This window comes from Amblyraja radiata, unplaced genomic scaffold, assembly GCF_010909765.2.
Source record: "Amblyraja radiata isolate CabotCenter1 unplaced genomic scaffold, sAmbRad1.1.pri scaffold_1045_ctg1, whole genome shotgun sequence".
Taxonomy (NCBI): Eukaryota; Metazoa; Chordata; class Chondrichthyes; order Rajiformes; family Rajidae; genus Amblyraja; species Amblyraja radiata.
The window spans coordinates 390-19351 of NW_022630227.1; the positions used below are offsets into that span (position 1 = coordinate 390).

Sequence of the window (18962 nt, forward strand, 5' to 3'; positions counted from 1 at the left end):
GGGAATACAGCGCGGAAACAGGCCATTCGGCCCCACCGAGCCCGTGCTAGCCCAGCGATCGCCCGCTCACACGCTAGTTTGGTTTGGGAATACAGGGCGGAAACAGGCCATTCGGCCCCACCGAGCCCGTGCTAGCCCAGCGATCGCCCGCTCACACGCTAGTTTAGTTTGGGAACACAGCGCGGAAACAGGCCCTTCGGCCCCACCGAGCCCGTGCTAGCCCAGCGATCGCCCGCTCTCACGCTAGTTTAGCGCAGTAATACAGCGCGGAAACACGGCTTTCCCACCGCCGCTAATATCTCTAACATTTAAACATTAAATGTATATAATTGATATAATATTTATATCATTTAAGCCTATATTTCATAACCCCAGGTCAGATCCAACCCCCATTGGCTGTCCCAGCTGTCAGTCGCACATTCCTCGCTCCCATTGGTCGCCCCAGATGTCAGTCACACATTCCTCGCTCCCATTGGTCGCCCCAGATGTCGGTCACTCGATCCTCGCCTCCATTGGCTGGATGCGGGGGGGAGGTCCCGCCTTCAGGTACGTCACGCCTTTCAGGGGGCGGGGAGGGAGAGCGTCGATGCTATTGGTCGACCCGCCCGTCAGTCCCGCCTCTCCCGGGCTCCCATTGGTCCTCACAGCTGTCGGTCACACATTCCTCGCCCCCATTGGTCGCCCCAGCTGTCGGTCACTCAATCCTCGCCTCCATTGGCTGAGTTTGGAGAGAAAGTCCCGCCTTCGTGTACGTCACGCCCTTCAGGGGGCGGGGCGGGAGAGCGTCGACGCTATTGGTCGAAGCGCCCTCAGTCCCGCCTCCCCGGGGCTCCCATTGGTCCCCCCAGCTGTCGGTCACTCAATCCTCGCCTCCATTGGCTGAGTTTGGAGAGAAAGTCCCGCCTTCGAGCACGTCACGCCCTGCAGGGGGCGGGGAAGGGAGAGCGTCGATGCTATTGGTTGACCCGCCCGTCAGTCCCGCCATCCCCGGGCTCCCATTGGTCCCCTCAGCTGCCGCTCCCCCAATCCTCGCTTTGTTATTGGCTCGCTGTCTCCGCCGGAAGTTCCCGCCCCCTCCTCCTAGGTCCCGCCCCCTCCACCACCTCCTCCTCCTCGGGGAAGACAAGATGGAGGCGATGGGTGAGAGGGCGATGGCGGTGGCGGTGGCGACGGCGGCGCCGTTTACCGGGTCTAACACCCACCGGGCGACCCCGGACCCACCGGATTATTGCTCCTTGGACCCCCACGGACACAACCCCGGGTCGAGCGGCGCTCTAGCGCGTAGTAATAGGCCACTCGGCCCACCGCCCCCATACTAGCCCATTCAGTGATGGGTTTCCCCTGTTTTTTGACTCGTATGTTGGATTTTTTGTGGGTAGAGATGGAGAGGGAGAGGAGGAAGAAGGAAGAGGAGGAGGGGGGGAAGGAAAAACGCGGAAAGGGCAAAGAAAGAGGCCACTCGGCCCACAGCCCCCATACTAGCCCACTGGTTTCAGTGGTTTTCCCTCTGTTTTTTGACATATGTAGTGATTTTTTGGGGGCACAGGAGTGGAGGAGGGGGGGGGAGGGAAGGGAAAATGAAGAAAGAGGCCATCCGGCCCACATCCCCCATACTAGCCCGTTTAGTAATGGGTTTTCCCTGTTTTTTGACTCGTATGTTGGATTTTTTGTGTAGAGGGATGGAGAGGGAGAGGAGGAAGAAGGAAGAGGAGGAGGGGGGAAGGGAAAATGTAGAAAGAGCAAAGAAAGAGGCCACCCGGCCCACAGCCCCCATACTAGCCCATTTGGTGATGGGTTTCCCCCTGTTTTATGACTCGTATGTTGGATTTTTTGTGGGTAGGGATGGAGAGGGAGAGGAGGAAGAAGGAAGAGGAGGAGGGGGGGAAGGGAAAACGCTGAAAGAACAAAGAAAGAGGCCACTCGGCCCACAGCCCCATACTAGCCCACTGGATTCAATGCTTTATCGTGTTTTTCCTCTGTTCTTTGACATATGTAGTGATTTTCTGGGGGCACAGGAGTGGAGGAGGAGGAGGGAGGGAAGGGAAAATGTAGGAAAAGCAAAGAAAGATGCCATCCGGCCCACAGCCCCCATACTAGCCCATTTAGTAATGAGTTTTCCCTGTTTTTTGACTCATACGTTGGATTTTTTGTGGGTAGGGATGGAGAGGGAGAGGAGGCAGAAGGAAGAGGAGGAGGGGGGGAAGGGAAAATGTAGAGAAAGCAAAGAAAGAGGCCACTCGGCCCACAGCCCCCATACTAGCCCATTTGGTGATGGTTTTCCCCTGTTTTATGACTCATATGTTGGATTTTTTGTGGGTAGGGATGGAGAGGGAGAGGAGGAAGAAGGAAGAGGAGGAGGGGGGGAAGGGAAAATGCGGAAAGGGCAAAGAAAGAGGCCATCCGGCCCACAGCCCCCATACTAGCCCATTTGGTGATGGGTTTTCCCTGTTTTTTTACTCACGTGTTGGATTTTTTGTGGGTAGGGATGGAGAGGGAGAGGAGGAAGAAGGAAGAGGAGGAGGGGGGGAAGGGAAAATGCGGAAAGGGCAAAGAAAGAGGCCACTCGGCCCACAGCCCCCATACTAGCCCACTGGTTTCAATGGTTTTTCGTGTTTTTTTGACATATGTAGTGATTTTCTGGGGGCACAGGAGGGGGGGGAGGGGAGGGGAAATGCAGAAAGAGGCCACCCGGCCCACATCCCCCATACTAGCCCATTTAGTAATGGTTTCCCCCTGTTTTTTGACTCGTATGTTGGGTTTTTTGTGGGTAGGGATGGAGAGGGAGAGGAGGAAGAAGGAAGAGGAGGAGGGGGGGAAGGGAAAATGCGGAAAAAGCAAAGAAAGAGGCCACCCGGCCCACAGCCCCCATACTAGCCCATTCAGTGATGGGTTTTCCCCAGTTTTTCGACTCATATGTTGGATTTTTTGTGGATAGGGATGGAGAGGGAGAGGAGGAAGAAGGAAGAAGAGGAGGGGAGGAAGGGAAAATGCGGAAAAAGCAAAGAAAGAGGCCACTCGGCCCACAGCCCCCATACTAGCCCACTGCTTTCAATGGTTTTTCCTCTGTTTTTTGACACATGTAGTGATTTTTTTGGGGCACAGGAGTGGAGGAGGGGGGGGAGGGAAGGGGAAATGCAGAAAGAGGCCACCCGGCCCACAGCCCCCATACTAGCCCATTCAGTAATGGGTTTCCCCTGTTTTTTGACTCATATGTTGTTTTTTTGTGGGTAGGGATGGAGAGGGAGAGGAGGAAGAAGGAAGAGGAGGAGGGGGGGAAGGGAAAATGTGGAAAGAGCTAAGAAAGAGGCCACTCGGCCCACAGCCCCCATACTAGCCCACTGGTTTCACTGGTTTATCGTGTTTTTCCTCTGTTTTTTGACACATGTAGTGATTTTTTGGGGGCACAGGAGTGGAGGAGGAGGAGGGAGGGAAGGGGAAATGAAGAAAGAGGCCATCCGGCCCACAGCCCCCATACTAGCCCATTTGGTGATGGGTTTTCCCTGTTTTTTTACTCACGTGTTGGATTTTTTGTGGGTAGGGATGGAGAGGGAGAGGAGGAGGAAGGAAGAGGAGGAGGGGGGGAAGGAAAAATGTAGAGAAAGCAAAGAAAGAGGCCACTCGGCCCACAGCCCCCATACTAGCCCACTGGTTTCAATGGTTTTTCGTGTTTCCCCTCTGTTTTTTGACATATGTAGTGATTTTTTGGGGGCGCAGGAGTGGAGGAGGAGGAGGGAGGGAAGGGGAAATGCGGAAAGAGCGAAGAAAGAGGCCACCCGGCCCACAGCCCCCCATACTAGCCCGTTTAGTAATGGGTTTCCGCTGTTTTTTGACTCATATGTTGGATTTTATGTGGGTAGGGATGGAGAGGGAGAGGAGGAAGAAGGAAGAGGAGGAGGGGGGGGGAAGGGAAAATACGGAAAGAGCAAAGAAAGAGGCCACTCGGCCCACAGCCCCCATACTAGCCCACTGGTCTCAATGTTTTTTTCGTGTTTTTCCTCTGTTTTTGGACTCATATGTAGGATTGTTTTGGGCAGAGAGGGAGAGGGAGGGATAAGGAGAAGGTGGAGGGAGGGAAGGGAAGGGAAAATGAGGTGTGAGGGGGAGAGTGGGGAGGGGAAGTTGAGAGAAGAGGAAATAAGTAAAGTAAGGAGGCAAAGAGGGGAGATGTTAAGGGAGGGAGAGCGAGGAGGGAGAAGGTAGGGAAGGGAAATTGAAGAAAGAGCAAAGAAATAGGCCACTCGGCCCACAGCCCCCATACTAGCCCACTGGTCTCAATGTCTTTTTCATGTTTTTGACTCGTATGTAGGGGTTTTTGGGCAGAGAGGGAGAGGGAGGGAGGGAGGAGGAGGAGGGGGGGGGTGGAGGGTAAGGGAGGGAGGGAAGAAAGAGAGAGGGAAGGGAAGAGAAAATGGGGTGTGAGGGGGAGAGTGGAGAGGGGAAGTTGAGAGAAGAGGAAATAAGTAAAGTAAGGAGGGAGAGGGGGCATGTTAAGGGAGGGAGAGGGAGGAGGCAGAAGGGAGGAAAGTGAAAATGAAGAAAGAGCAAAGAAAGAGGCCGCTCGGCCCACAGCCCCCATACTAGCCCATTTAGTAATGGTTCCCCCTGTTTTTTGACTCATGTGTAGGGTTTTTTTGGGCAGAGATGGAGAGGGAGAGGAGGAGGAGGAGGGGAGGGGGTGGAGGGTAAGGGAGGGTGGAAGGAGGGAGGGAAGGGAAATGAGGAGGGGGCGAGTGGGGAGGGGAGGGTGAGAAGAGGTAGGAGGGAAAATAAGGAGGCAAAGAGTGGATGTTAAGGGAGGGAGAGCGAGGAGGGAGAAGGGAGGGATGGGGAAATGAAGAAAGAGCAAAGAAAGAGGCCACTCGGCCCACAGCCCCCGTACTAGCCCACTGGTCTCAATGGGTTTTTTTTTCACGTTTTTCCTCTGTTTTTGGGCTCGTTTAGGTTTTTTTTGGGTAGAGATGGAGAGGGAGGGAGAAGGAGGAGGGATGGGGGGTAAGGGAGGGAGAAAATAGGGAGGGAAGGGAAGGGAAATGAGGTGTGAGGGGGAGAGTGGGGAGGGGAGGGAGTGAGAAGAGGAAGGAGGCAAAGAGGGAAGATGTTAAGGGGAGGGAGAGTGAGGAGGCAGAAGGGAGGAAAGTAAAAAATGAAGAAAGAGCAAAGAACGAGGCCGCTCGGCCCACAGCCCCCATACTAGCCCATTTGTCTCAATAGCTTTTCCAGCCAGATATCCTCTGATTTTGACATATTTAGGGGGGGGGGTTTTGGCAGAGTTGAAGGGGGAGGATAGTGAGGAGGTGGGAGGGAGAGAAGGAGGGAGGGAGGGAGGGAGGGAGAGAAGGAGGGAGGGAGGGAGGGAGGGAGGGAGGGAGGGAGGGAGAGAAGGAGGGATGAGATGGAGGGAGAGGGGAGGAAAAGTGAGAAGAGGGGGGAAGGAGGAAGGGAGGGAAGGGAAAATGAAGGCGGGGGAAGCGCAGAAAGTGGCCGCTCGGCCCACAGCCTCCCATACTAGCCCACTTGGCTCAATGGCCTTTCGGGGCAGTTCTTCTCTTGGTTTTTTGACTGGAGGGGAGAGAGGTAGAGAGAGGGAGAGAGAGAGAGGGGGAGAGGGGGGGAGAGAGAGGGAGAGAGAGAGAGAGAGGGAGAGAGAGGGGGAGAGAGAGTGGGAGAGAGGGAGAGAGAGAGGTGGAGAGAGGGAGAGAGAGAGGGGGAGGGAGAGAGGGAGAGAGAGAGAAGGGAGAGAAGGGGACAGAGAGGGAGAGAGAGAGGTGGAGGGAGAGAGAGAGGGGGAGAGTAGGTTGTTCAGCCCACAGCCACCATACTATCCCATCTGGCTCAATGGCTCCCCCCCCCCCCCCCCCCAACATCGGGGAACGTGTTTCCTGCCTCTAGCGTGTCCAATCCCTGAATAATCCTAAATGTTTCAATAAGAATCCCCCCCCTCTCATCCTTCTAAACTCCAGCAATTATCGAAAAATCTATTATGTTTTAGGGAAGAAAGTCGGCCCGGAAATGGAAGAGATTGTGAAGAAAATCAAGATCTTAATTGAAGGTAACGGATAGATAACAATACAATACTGTGACTTTATTAGAAGAACAACAAGTTACAGTAATACACGCCACATATATAGAAACATAGAAACATAGAAATTAGGTGCAGGAGTAGGCCATTCGGCCCTTCGAGCCTGCACCGCCATTCAATATGATCATGGCTGATCATCCAACTCAGTATCCCGTACCTGCCTTCTCTCCATACCCTCTGATCCCTTTAGCCACAAGGGCCACATCTAACTCCCTCTTAAATATAGCCAATGAACTGTGTGGCCTCGACTACCCTCTGTGGCAGAGAGTTCCACAGATTCACCACTCTCTGTGCGAAAAAAGTTCTTCTCATCTCGGTTTTAAAGGATTTCCCCCTTATCCTTAAGCTGTGACCCCATTGAATGGCGGTGCAGGCTCGAAGGGCCGAATGGCCTACTCCTGCACCTATTTTCTATGTTTCTATGTAACTGGGAAAAAATCAATATTAACATTTTGGAAAGGCCCTACGACCCCCACAATTAAAATGTGGATTGTGGAAATGTCGGAGACCCTATACCTAGAAAGAATTAGACTTGTCTTAATGGACAAACAAGAACATTTTGATAAAATATGGGCTCCATTCATTAATTATCTGACGGGATAGATTGGCCCGGCACGAAAACCCGACTGAAACTTGAACTCAGGATTAGATGAAAAGTCATACTTTATAATCTACGAACCTATCTCCAATGACGTATTATAAGTAATCCATTCCACCTTTTTTGATTTTTTTGATATTTGTAACTCTTCTCTCTCTTTTTCTATATTAAAAAAAACTAGAAGCAGAAGTAATCGACAATTGAAAACTTTAATAATGTATGACTGATGTATATGAAAAGTTTTTTTACTATAATATGCAACTATACTTTATCATATGTCTACTTCTAATAAAAAATACTAAATGGTGGCCGACTAGGAAAAGGGGAGATGCAGCGAGACCTGGGTGTCATGGTACACCAGTCATTGAAAGTAGGCATGCAGGTGCAGCAGGCAGTGAAGAAAGCGAATGGTATGTTAGCATCCATAGCAAAAGGATTTGAGTCTAGGAGCAGGGAGGTTCTACTGCAGTTGTACAGGGTCTTGGTGAGACCACACCTGGAGTATTGCGTACAGTTTTGGTCTCCTAATTTGAGGAAGGACATTCTTGCTATTGAGGGAGCTCAGCGTAGGTTCACCAGGTTAATATCTAAATGGTGTCAAGTTGGGAAAAGGGGAAGTACAACGGGATCTGGGGGTCCTTGTTCATCACTTACTGAACGTAAGCATGCAGGTACAGCAGGCAGTGAAGAAAGCCAATTCATAATAAGAGGAGTTGAGTACAGGAGCAAAGAGGTCCTTCTGCAGTTGTACAGGGTCTTGGTGAGACCACACCTGGAGTATTGCGTACAGTTTTGGTCTCCTAATCTGAGGAAGGACATTCTTGCCATAGAGGATTTGAGTCTAGGAGCAGGGAGGTTCTACCGCAGTTGTACAGGGTCTTGGTGAGACCACACCTGGAGTATTGCGTACAGTTTTGGTCTCCTAATCTGAGGAAAGACATTCTTGCCATAGAGGGAGTACAGAGAAGATTCACCAGTCTGATTCCTGGGATGGCAGGACTTTCATATGAAGAAAGACTGGATAGACTCGGCTTGTACTCGCTAGAATTTAGAAGATTGAGGGGGGATCTTATAGAAACTTACAAAATTCTTAAGGGGTTGGACAGGCTAGATGCAGGAAGATTGTTCCCGATGTTGGGGAAGTCCAGAACAAGGGGCCACACACACAGTTTAAGGATAAGGGGGAAGTCTTTTAGGACTGAGATGAGATGAGAAAAACATTTTTGTTCACACACAGAGAGAGTGGTGAATCTGTGGAACTCTCTGCCACAGAAGGTAGTTGAGGCCACACAGTTCATTGGCTATATTTAAGAGGGAGTTAGATGTGGCCCTTGTGGCTAAAGGGATCAGGGGGTATGGAGAGAAGGCAGGGATGGGATACTGAGTTGGATGATCAGGCATGATCATATTGAATGGCAGTGCAGGCTCGAAGGGCCGAATGGCCTCTACTCCTGCACCTATTGTCTATGTTTCTATGTCTTCATTGCTTCGTCCAGTAAGCCTGGGGGCATGTTATGATAGTCTTTTGTGTATTTTTTCAGATAGTCACATATTTGAAGATATTTAAAATATTGATTATTTCTCAAATTATATTTCAGTTGTAATTGTTGAAATGAGAATAATTTTCCAATTCATACAAGTCTCCGAGCGTTTTGATTCCCATTCTTTCCCATTGTGTAAATGATTTAAGTAGAAGGTTTAAACGAGGGATTATTGACTATTGGCTATAAAAGAGATAAAAAGAGATTAAAAATGCTCTATTATAAAAAAACTACGCAAAAAGGGATCTTGGCACCATTTATTTTTTAAATTACTGTTGCACCTTATACTTGTAGTAATTCTATAAATGCAGGCCACGTCTTTTGGAAGTACACAAAATTGCTGGGGAAACTCAGCGGGTGCAGCAGCATCTATGGAGCGAAGGAAATAGGCGACGTTTCGGGCCGAAACCCTTCTTCAGACCCTTCTTTTGGAAGTGGTCTGCTTTACCTGCGAGGAGGAGTCTCATACCTTCCAGGACCTTTTCTCTGTCGGGTCTCCGTTGTCATTGGGGCTTAGCGCCGTGGAGCGGCCTTCAACCGGAACGACCCGGGGGCTCCAGTCGCGGAGCCTGCGGATTTACCCACCGTCCGAGTTCGGAGCGGGTGGACCGGTGGGGGCGCGCTGTTCCGACCCGACCCCGGAGATTCGGAGGCTCCAAACGCTGGCCCGGTGGACGGTGACACCGGGAACCCGCGGGTCCCTGCTGGGAGACCGCTTAGATTAGATTAGATTAGATATAATTTATTGCCACACAGCCAGGCTGGTGGAAATTTGGTTGGAGGGCAAATTACCTACCTGACCTCCCGGTGGCTCAGCACTTCAACTCCCCCTCCCATTCCCAATCCGACCTCTCTGTCCTGGGTCTCCTCCATTGCCAGAGTGAGCAACAGCGGAAATTGGAGGAACAGCACCTCATATTCCGTCTGGGGTCCTTGCGTCCTTATGGCATTAACATAGAATTCTCCCAATTTTGCTAGTCCTTGCTGTCTCCTCCCCTTCCTTAACCCTCTAGCTGTCTCCTCCCACCCTCCCATCCGCCCGCCCTCGGGCTCCTCCTCCTCCTCCCCTTTTCCTTCTTTCTTTCCCCCACCCCCCATCAGTCTGAAGAAGGGTTTCGGCCCGAAACGTCGCCTATTTCCTTCGCTTCATAGATGCTGCTGCACCCGCTGAGTTTCCCCAGCAATTTTGTGTACCTGGTGGAAATTTGGGTTGTCTGCAGCGATACAATAATAAAGAACACACAACCACAACACAAACACCCACCACAGCATTCATCACTGTGGTGGAAGGCACAACATTTGGCCAGTCCTCCTCCATTTCCCCCCCGTGTACAGGACCAGAGTCCAGAGTCAGTCCAGGATCGGCTCTTCCTCACCGGAGACCGCGGCTTTAGATTGTTGTAGGCCGCAGACCAGCGGTCGAGATTTAAAGTCCCCGCCGCAGCCAGAAGCACCGTAGACTGCAGGGCCGGCGGTCGAAGCTCCCCTCCAGGGGTGATGGTAAGTCCACGCCGGACCCGCGGTAGAAGTTGGCCGCGGGCCAGCGGTGGAAGCTTCTTCTTCCCCCGGGTCCCCAACGTGAGATCCCGGGCTGTAGACGCCGCACCAGCTGGAGCTCTGCAGACCGCGGTTTCAGGCTGCGACTTCAGGCTGCCGGCTGCCCCGGGCCAGCGAAACGGAGCGCTCCCCTCCAGCGAGCCCCAGCGAGGGTCGCCCGCTCCACGCCGAGAGTATAGAAGTTGGGATGTAATGTTAAAATTGTACAAGGCATTGGTGAGGCCAATTCTGGAGTATGGGGTACAATTTTGGTCGCCTAATTATAGGAAGGATGTCAACAAAATAGAGAGAGTACAGAGGAGATTTACTAGAATGTTGCCTGGGTTTCAGCAACTAAGTTACAGAGAAAGGTTGAACAAGATAGGGCTTTATTCTTTGGAGCGCAGAAGGTTAAGGGGGGACTTGATAGAGGTCTTTAAAATGATGAGAGGGATAGACAGAGTTGATGTGGAAAAGCTTTTCCCACTGAGAGTAGGGAAGTTTCAAACAAGGGGACACGACTTGAGAATTAAGGGACTGAAGTTTAGGGGTAACATGAGGGGGAACTTCTTTACTCAGAGAGTGGTGGCTGTGTGGAATGAGCTTCCAGTGAAGGTGGTGGAGGCAGGTTCGATTTTATCATTTAAAAATAAATTGGATAGTTATATGGACGGGAAAGGAATGGAGGGTTATGGTCTGAGCGCAGGTATATGGGACTAGGGGAGATTATGTGTTCGGCACGGACTAGAAGGGTCGAGATGGCCTGTTTCCGTGCTGTAATTGTTATATGGTTATATGGTTATAGCCCACGCTGCGCCCGCCACTGAAGCCCCGGGCGCGTCTCTGGGAAAGGCCGCGCCGATCCTCGATGTTAGGCCACGGGCGAGGCGACCTGGAAAAACTCGCCTCTCCATGGAGGAGGCGACCGAAGCGGTTTCCCCCCTCACCCCCCCCCCACACCACCCCCCACACAAGACACACAAAGAAACACTAAATACACACTTTAAAACATACTAAAAAAAGTTGAAAAACTGACGATCTGCATGACACGGCTGCCCACAGAGCAGCGCCCCCTATATTGTCGGGGCTTCTGCAACGGCGACTTCTCCCGCCCGAGTTGCGGGGTTGAAAAGTACCTGGAGCGGGGCCTTACATCGCCCGGCGCGGCTTTAAATGCCCGCGGGACTTGTTAGCGCATCAACATCACGACCCGGAGCCGGGCCTTGCATCACCCGGCACGGCTTTATAATTGCCGCGGGACTTATTTACCATCGCCCGCCGAGGGCTTTGACTCTGACATCGGGAGGAGAACGAGGAGAGCAGGGGAGAGATAAGACTTTGCCTTCCATCACATTGGGCGGCGCGACTCTTGTCAGCAGCGGCCTCTGCAGTCCGTCTGTCTTTTTATTGTTTTCTGTCTTGTTCTATGTAGTTTTTATTGTTTTTTTTGTCGGGGTATGTGTGTGTGGGGGTGGGGTGGGGTGGGGGAACTTTAAGGTCTTTCCCCTGCACGGGAGACCCGACCTTTTCTTTGTCGGGTCTCCGTTGTCGTTGGGGCTGCAACGTGGAGCGGCCTCCAGCAGGAATGACCTGGGGCTCCAGTCGCGGAGCTGCGGATTTACTCACCATCACGGAGCTGGCCGAGTCCGGAGCGGGTGGAGCTGTGGTGGAGTGCTGCTGCTGTGACCCGACACCCGGAGATTCGGAAGCTCCTACCGCAGGTCTGTGGACAGTGATGCCAGGAGCCCGCGGGTCCCTGGTGGGAGACCGCTTTTCGGGGCTTCCGCAACGGCGACTTCTCCCGCCCGAGTTGCGGGGTTGAAGATTACCTGGAGCGGGGCCTACATCACCGCCCCGCGCGGCTTGGAATGGCCGCGGGACTTGTTAGCGCACCAACATCAAGACCCAGAGCCGGGCCTTGCATCTCCCGACACGGCTTTATAATTGCCGCGGGACTTATTTACCATCGCCCGCGGGGGGCTTTGACTCTGACATCGGGAGGAGAACGAGGAGTGCAGGGGAGAGATAAGACTTTGCCTTCCATCACAGTGAGGAGGAGATTCACTGTGATGGATGTTTGCGTAAATTGTGTTGTGTCTTGGTTCGTCTTCATGTGTGTAGGACTGCAGAAACCAAATTTCGTTTGAACCTCAATGAGGTTCAAATGACACAAATAAATTGTATCGTAATATTTCGAACGATAGAACATTATTTATCCCAGGAGGGAAGACGTTTCTTACTTTCTTTTAAAATCTTTTTATTCGTTTTTTTCCACAAAAAAACCCAAAAAAACTGATAAACCATGATATTGATACACAGGGATCATGTGTTTAAGAATCCGACCTCCCTATCCTGGGCCTCCTCCATGGCCAGAGTGAGCACCATCAGAAATTGGAGGAGCAACACCTCATATTCCGCTTGGGCAGTCTGCACCCTAGTGGCATGAACATTGAATTCTCCAATTTCCAAGTTGCCCTTGCTGTCTCCAGCGCTTTGTATATGGTTGTACAGGGCTCTGGTGAGACCTCATCTGCAGAAGAACCTCGTTGCTCCTATACACAACTCCACTTGTTATGAAGGCCAACAGGCCAAAACTGCACACAATACTCCAGGTGTGGTCTCACCAGGGCCCTGTACAACTGCAGAAGGACCTCTTTGCTCCTATACTCAACTCCACTTGTTATGAAGGCCAACAGGCCAAAACTGCACACAATACTCCAGGTGTGGTCTCACCAGGGCCCTGTACAACTACAGAAGGACCTCTTTGCTCCTGTACTCAACTCCACTTGTTATGAAGGCCAACAGGCCAAAACTGCACTCAATACTCCAGGTGTGGTCTCACCAGGGCCCTTCCCATTAACATATGTTGATGCTGCCTGTCCCGCTGAGTTACTCCAGCACTTTGTATAGGGTTGTATAAAGTTGTACAGAGTTGCATAGGGCTCTGGTGAGACCACATCTGGAGTATTGTGCACAGTTTTGGTCTCCTAATTTGAGGAAGGACATCCTTGTGATTGAGGGAGCCCAGCGTAGGTTCACGAGATCGATCCCTGGGATGGCGGGACTGTCATATGAGGAAAGATTGAAAAGACTAGGCTTGTATTCACTGGAGTTTAGAAGGATGAGGGGGTGGATCTTATAGAAACATATAAAATTATAAAAGGACTGGACAAGCTAGATGCAGGAAAAATGTTCCCAATGTTGGGGGAGTCCAGAACCAGGGGCCACACACACACACACACAGTTTAAGAATAAGGGGTCGGCCATTTAGAACGGAGACAAGGAAACACTTTTTCTCACAGTGAGAGTTGTGAGTCTGTGGAATTCTCTGCCTCAGAGGGCAGTGGAGGCCGGTTCTCTGGAGAGAATTCTTTCAAGAGAGAGCTAGATAGGGCTCTTAAAGATAGCGAGAGAGAGTCAGGGGAGAATGCAGGAACGGGGCACTGATTGGGGATGATCAGCCGTGATCACATTGAATGGCGGTGCTGGCTCGAAGGGCCGAATGGCCTCTACTCCTGCACCGGCTGTCTATGTTTTTTTACATTTCTGTTTCTACGAGTCGATGACTAGGCATGGCAACTGAAGCCTGCGGCCTAGGCCCAAGAGGGCGTTGAGGGAGGCCTGTAGGTGGACTGCTGGGATAAATGTCGTTGGGGGGATGAATTGATTCGAGATTCAAGAGAGTTTATTGTCATGTGTCCCTGTATAGGACAATGAAATTCTTGCTTTGCTTCAGCACACAGAACATAGTAGGCATTGACTACAAAACAGATCAGTGTGTCCATATACCATAATATAAATATATACACACATGAATAAATAAACTGGTAAAGTGCAAATAACAGAACATGGGTTATTAATAATCAGAGTTTTGTCCGAGCCAGGTTTAATAGCCTGATGGCTGAGGGGAAGTAGCTATTCCTGAACCTGGTTGTTGCAGTCTTCAGGCTCCTGTACCGTCTACCTGAAGGTAGCAGGGAGATGAGTGTGTGGCCAGGATGGTGTGGGTCTTTGATGATACTGCCAGCCTTTTTGAGGCAGCGACTGCGATAAATCCCCTCGATGGAAGGGAGGTCAGAGCCGATGATGGACTGGGCAGTGTTTACTACTTTTTGTAGTCTTTTCCGCTCCTGGACGCTCAAGTTGCCGAACCAAGCCACGATGCAACCGGTCAGCATGCTCTCGACTGTGCACCTGTAGAAGTTAGAGAGAGTCCTCCTTGACAATCCGACTCTCCGTAATCTTCTCAGGAAGTAGAGGCGCTGATGAGCTTTCTTAATAATTGCATCGGTGTTCTCGGACCAGGAAAGATCTTCAGAGATGTGCACGCTCAGGAATTTGAAGCTCTTGACCCTTTCAACCATCGACCCGTTGATATAATACATATCAACAGACTAGATGGGACTAGCGTAGATGGGGCATGTTGGCTAGTGTGGGCAAGTTGGGCCGAAGGGCCTGTTCTCCACACTGAGTGACTCTAGATGGGACTAGCGTAGATGGGGCATGTTGGCTTTGTGGGCAAGTTGGGCCGAAGGGCCTGTTTCCACACTGAGTGACTCTAGATGGGACTAGCGTAGATGGGGCATGTTGGCTAGTGTGGGCAAGTTGGGCCGAAGGGCCTGTTTCCACACTGAGTGACTCTAGATGGGACTAGAAGGGCCTGTTTCCACACTGAGTGACTCTAGATGAGACTAGATGGGACTCTAGTTGGGCCGAAGGGCCTGTTTCCATGTTGTGTGTCTCTATGTGGGACTAGCGTAGATGGGGCATGTTGGCATGTTGGCCAGTGTAGGCAAGTTGGGCCAAAGGGCCTGTTTCCATGTTGTGTGTCTCTAGGTGGGACTAGCGTAGATGGGGCATGTTGGCTAGTGTGGGCAAGTTGGGCCGAAGGGCCTGTTTCCATGTTGTGTGTCTCTAGGTGGGACTAGCGTAGATGGGGCATGTTGGCCAGTGTAGGCAAGTTGGGCCGAAGGGCCTGTTTCCATGTTGTGTGTCTCTAGGTGGGACTTGCGTAGATGGGGCATGTTGGCTAGTTGGCCAGTGTGGGCAAGTTGGGCCGAAGGGCCTGTTTCCACACTGAGTGACTCTAGATGGGACTAGAAAGGCCTGTTTCCACACTGAGTGACTCTAGATGGGACTAGATGGGAGTCTAGTTGAGCCGAAGGGCCTGTTTCCATGTTCTGTGTCTCTAGATGGGACTAGCGTAGATGGGGCATGTTGGCATGTTGGCCAGTGTAGGCAAGTTGGGCCGAAGGGCCTGTTTCCATGTTGTGTGTCTCTAGGTGGGACTAGCGTAGTTGGGGCATGTTGGCTAGTGTGGGCAAGTTGGGCCGAAGGGCCTGTTTCCATGTTGTGTGTCTCTAGGTGGGACTAGCGTAGTTGGGGCATGTTGGCTAGTGTGGGCAAGTTGGGCCGAAGGGCCAGTTCTCCACACTGAGTGACTCTAGATGGGACTAGCGTAGATGGGGCATGTTGGCCAGTGTGGGCAAGTTGGGCCGAAGGGCCTGTTTCCATGTTGTGTGTCTCTAGGTGGGACTAGCGTTGATGGGGCATGTTGGATAGTTGGCCAGTGTGGGCAAGTTGGGCCGAAGGGCCTGTTTCCATGTTGTGTGTCTCTAGGTGGGACTAGCGTAGATGGGGCATGTTGGATAGTTGGCCAGTGTGGGCAAGTTGGGCCGAAGGGCCGGTTTCCATGTTGTGTGTCTCTAGGTGGGACTAGCGTAGATGGGGCATGTTGGCATGTTGGCCAATTCCGCTACTGACCTGTCCGTTGGTCCATATCTTGCAGAAAAACAAGTGAGCGATGTCGCGATGAAGAATTTACAGTATCGGCAGACTTCGATGGAGAGTGATCTAGACCACCGTATGTATTCTCCCCCCCCAGCCCCCTCCTCCCCTCCCCTCCCCTCCCCAAGTGGCAAGGAAAAAATATTGTTGATATTCTACTTCCCTGATTGTCAAGCAGGAAATTGGGAAGATGGACACAAACATAGAAACGATAGGTGCAAGAGGAGGCCATTCGGCCCTTCGAGCCAGCACCGCCATGGCTGATCGTCCCCAATCAATAACCCGTGCCTGCCTTCTCCCCATATCCCTTGACTCCACTAGCCCCTAGAGCTCTATCTAACTCTCTCTTAAATCCATCCAGTGACTTGGCCTCCACTGCCCTCTGTGGCAGGGAATTCCACAGATTCACAACTCTCTGGGTGGAAAAGTTTCTCCTCATCTCAGTCCCAAATGGCCACAGATTCACACAACTCTCTGGGTGGAAAAGTTTCTCCTCATCTCAGTCCCAAATGGCCACAGATTCACACAACTCTCTGGGTGGAAAAGTTTCTCCTCATCTCAGTCCCAAATGGCCACAGATTCACACAACTCTCTGGGTGGAAAAGTTTCTCCTCATCTCAGTCCCAAATGGCCACAGATTCACACAACTCTCTGGGTGGAAAAGTTTCTCCTCATCTCAGTCCCAAATGGCCACAGATTCACACAACTCTCTGGGTGGAAAAGTTTCTCCTCATCTCAGTCCCAAATGGCCACAGATTCACACAACTCTCTGGGTGGAAAAGTTTCTCCTCATCTCAGTCCCAAATGGCCACAGATTCACACAACTCTCTGGGTGGAAAAGTTTCTCCTCATCTCAGTCCCAAATGGCCACAGATTCACACAACTCTCTGGGTGGAAAAGTTTCTCCTCATCTCAGTCCCAAATGGCCACAGATTCACACAACTCTCTGGGTGGAAAAGTTTCTCCTCATCTCAGTCCCAAATGGCCACAGATTCACACAACTCTCTGGGTGGGAAAGTTTCTCCTCATCTCAGTCCCAAATGGCCACAGACTCACAACTCTCTGGGTGGAAAAGTTTCTCCTCATCTCAGTCCTAAATGGCCACATATTCACGCAACTCTCTGGGGATGATCAGCCGTGATCACATTGAATGGCGGTGCTGGCTCGAAGGGCCGAATGGCCCCTACTCCTGCAACTGTTGTCTATTGAGAGGACGAGAGGGGAGGTGAGGAGAGGGGGGAGAGAGAGAGAGGTGAAGGAAGGGGAGGAGAGAGAAGGGAGGGGAGGAGAGAGGAGGAGAGTCAGGGGATATGGGGAGAAGGCAGGAACGGGGTACTGATTGGGGATGATCAGCCGTGAGGTTATCCATTTGGTGGCAAAAACAGGAAAGCAGACTATTATCTAAATGGTGGCCGACTAGGAAAAGGGGAGATGCAGCGAGACCTGGGTGTCATGGTACACCAGTCATTGAAAGTGGGCATGCAGGTGCAGCAGGCAGTGAAGAAAGCGAATGGTATGTTAGCTTTCATAGCAAAAGGATTTGAGTATAGGAGCAGGGAGGTTCTACTGCAGTTGTACATGGTCTTGGTGAGACCACACCTGGAGTATTGCGTACAGTTTTGGTCTCCTAATCTGAGGAAGGACATTATTGCCATAGAGGGAGTGCAGAGAAGGTTCACCAGACTGATTCCTGGGATGTCAGGACTGTCTTATGAAGAAAGACTGGATAGACTTGGTTTATACTCTCTAGAATTTAGGAGATTGAGAGGGGATCTTATAGAAACTTACAAAATTCTTAAGGGGTTGGACAGGCTAGATGCAGGAAGATTGCTCCCGATGTTGGGGAAGTCCAGGACAAGGGGTCACAGCTTAAGGATAAGGGGGAAATCCTTTAAAACCGAGATGAGAAGAACTTTTGTTCACACAGAGAGTGGTGAATCTCTGGAACTCTCTGCCACAGAGGGTAGTTGAGGCCACACAGTTCATTGGCTATATTTAAGAGGGAGTTAGATGTGGCCCTTGTGGCTAAGGGGATCAGAGGGTATGGAGAGAAGGCAGGTACGGGATACTGAGTTGGATGATCAGCCATGATCATATTGAATGGCGGTGCAGGCTCGAAGGGCCGAATGGCCTACTCCTGCACCTAATTTCTATGTTTCTATCACATTGAATGGCGGTGCTGGCACGAAGGGCCGAATGGCCTACTCCTGCACCTATTGTCTATTGTCTATAAATTAAACTAAACTAAACTAAATGAACTGTCTTTCCGCTGACTGGTTAGCATGCAAACAAAAGCTTTTCACTGTACCTCGATACACATGAAGCTTATCTGAACTATTTCTCCCTTGTTCACAGTGAACCAGGAAGTCTACTGTCTAGAGGCGACTTGTAACATGAAAGAAGGTATGAAATGTATCCAGTGTATTCATGGAAACAGAAACATGGAAAATAGGTGCAGGAGTAGAGGCCATTCGGCCCTTCGAGCCTGCACCGCCATTCAATATGATCATGGCTGATCATCCAACTCAGTATCCCGTACCTGCCTTCTCTCCATACCCCCTGATCCCTTTAGCCACAAGGGCCACATCTAACTCCCTCTTAAATATAGCCAATGAACTGTGTGGCCTCAACTACCTTCTGTGGCAGAGAATTCCACAGATTCACCACTCTCTGTGTGTGAAAAAAAATGAATTTCTCTGTAAAAAATGATTTTCTCTAAAGTGTTTAAAGACACAGTGCGGAAACAGGCCCTTCGGCCCCACCGAGTCCGTGCCGACCAGCGATCGCCCGTTCACACACTAGTTCTGTTTAGAGATACAGCGTGGAAACAGGAGGCAAAAGTCGGCCATCTTGAAACAGGCCCCAAATTCTCGCCCTCCTCTCCCTGCTTCACCCATTCCCTTTTTACTTCAGAGATACAGCGTGGAAACAGGAGGCAAAAGTCGGCCATCTTGAAACAGGCCCCAAACTCTCGCCCTCTTCTCCCTGCTTCACCCATTCCCTTTTTACTTCAGAGATACAGCGTGGAAACAGGAGGCAAAAGTCGGCCATCTTGAAACAGGCCCCAAACTCTCGCCCTCCTCTCCCTGCTTCACCCATTCCCTTTTTACTTCAGAGATACAGCGCGGAAACAGGCCCTTCGGCCCCACTGAGTCCGTGCCGACCAGCGATCGCCCGTTCACACACTAGTTCTGTTTAAAGATATACAGCGTAGAAACAGGCCCTTCGGCCCCACCGAGTCCATCTGATATTCCGATGAGTGAATTGCAAAGAGTGAAAACTTTAAAAATACCATAAATGTCACAATGCGGAAATGTGGTTCACTATGTTTTCCTGATTATTTATTAGAACAGCACATTCTGTGAGCCGGAGAGAGGCAGAACACTCAACCTTGTACTAATTAACTAACTAACTAACTCTT

The 18962-nt window shown here is 51.1% G+C and overlaps 1 long non-coding RNA gene across 1 annotated transcript; it reads left to right on the forward strand.

Moving 5' to 3' along the window:
- The first annotated feature begins 5990 nt into the window (after window positions 1–5990).
- Window positions 5991–17944, forward strand: LOC116969699. Its single transcript, XR_004410901.1, has 3 exons — window positions 5991–6049; window positions 15543–15617; window positions 17897–17944. It is a non-coding gene; the product is annotated as an uncharacterized LOC116969699 (long non-coding RNA).
- Window positions 17945–18962: the final 1018 nt, after the last annotated feature.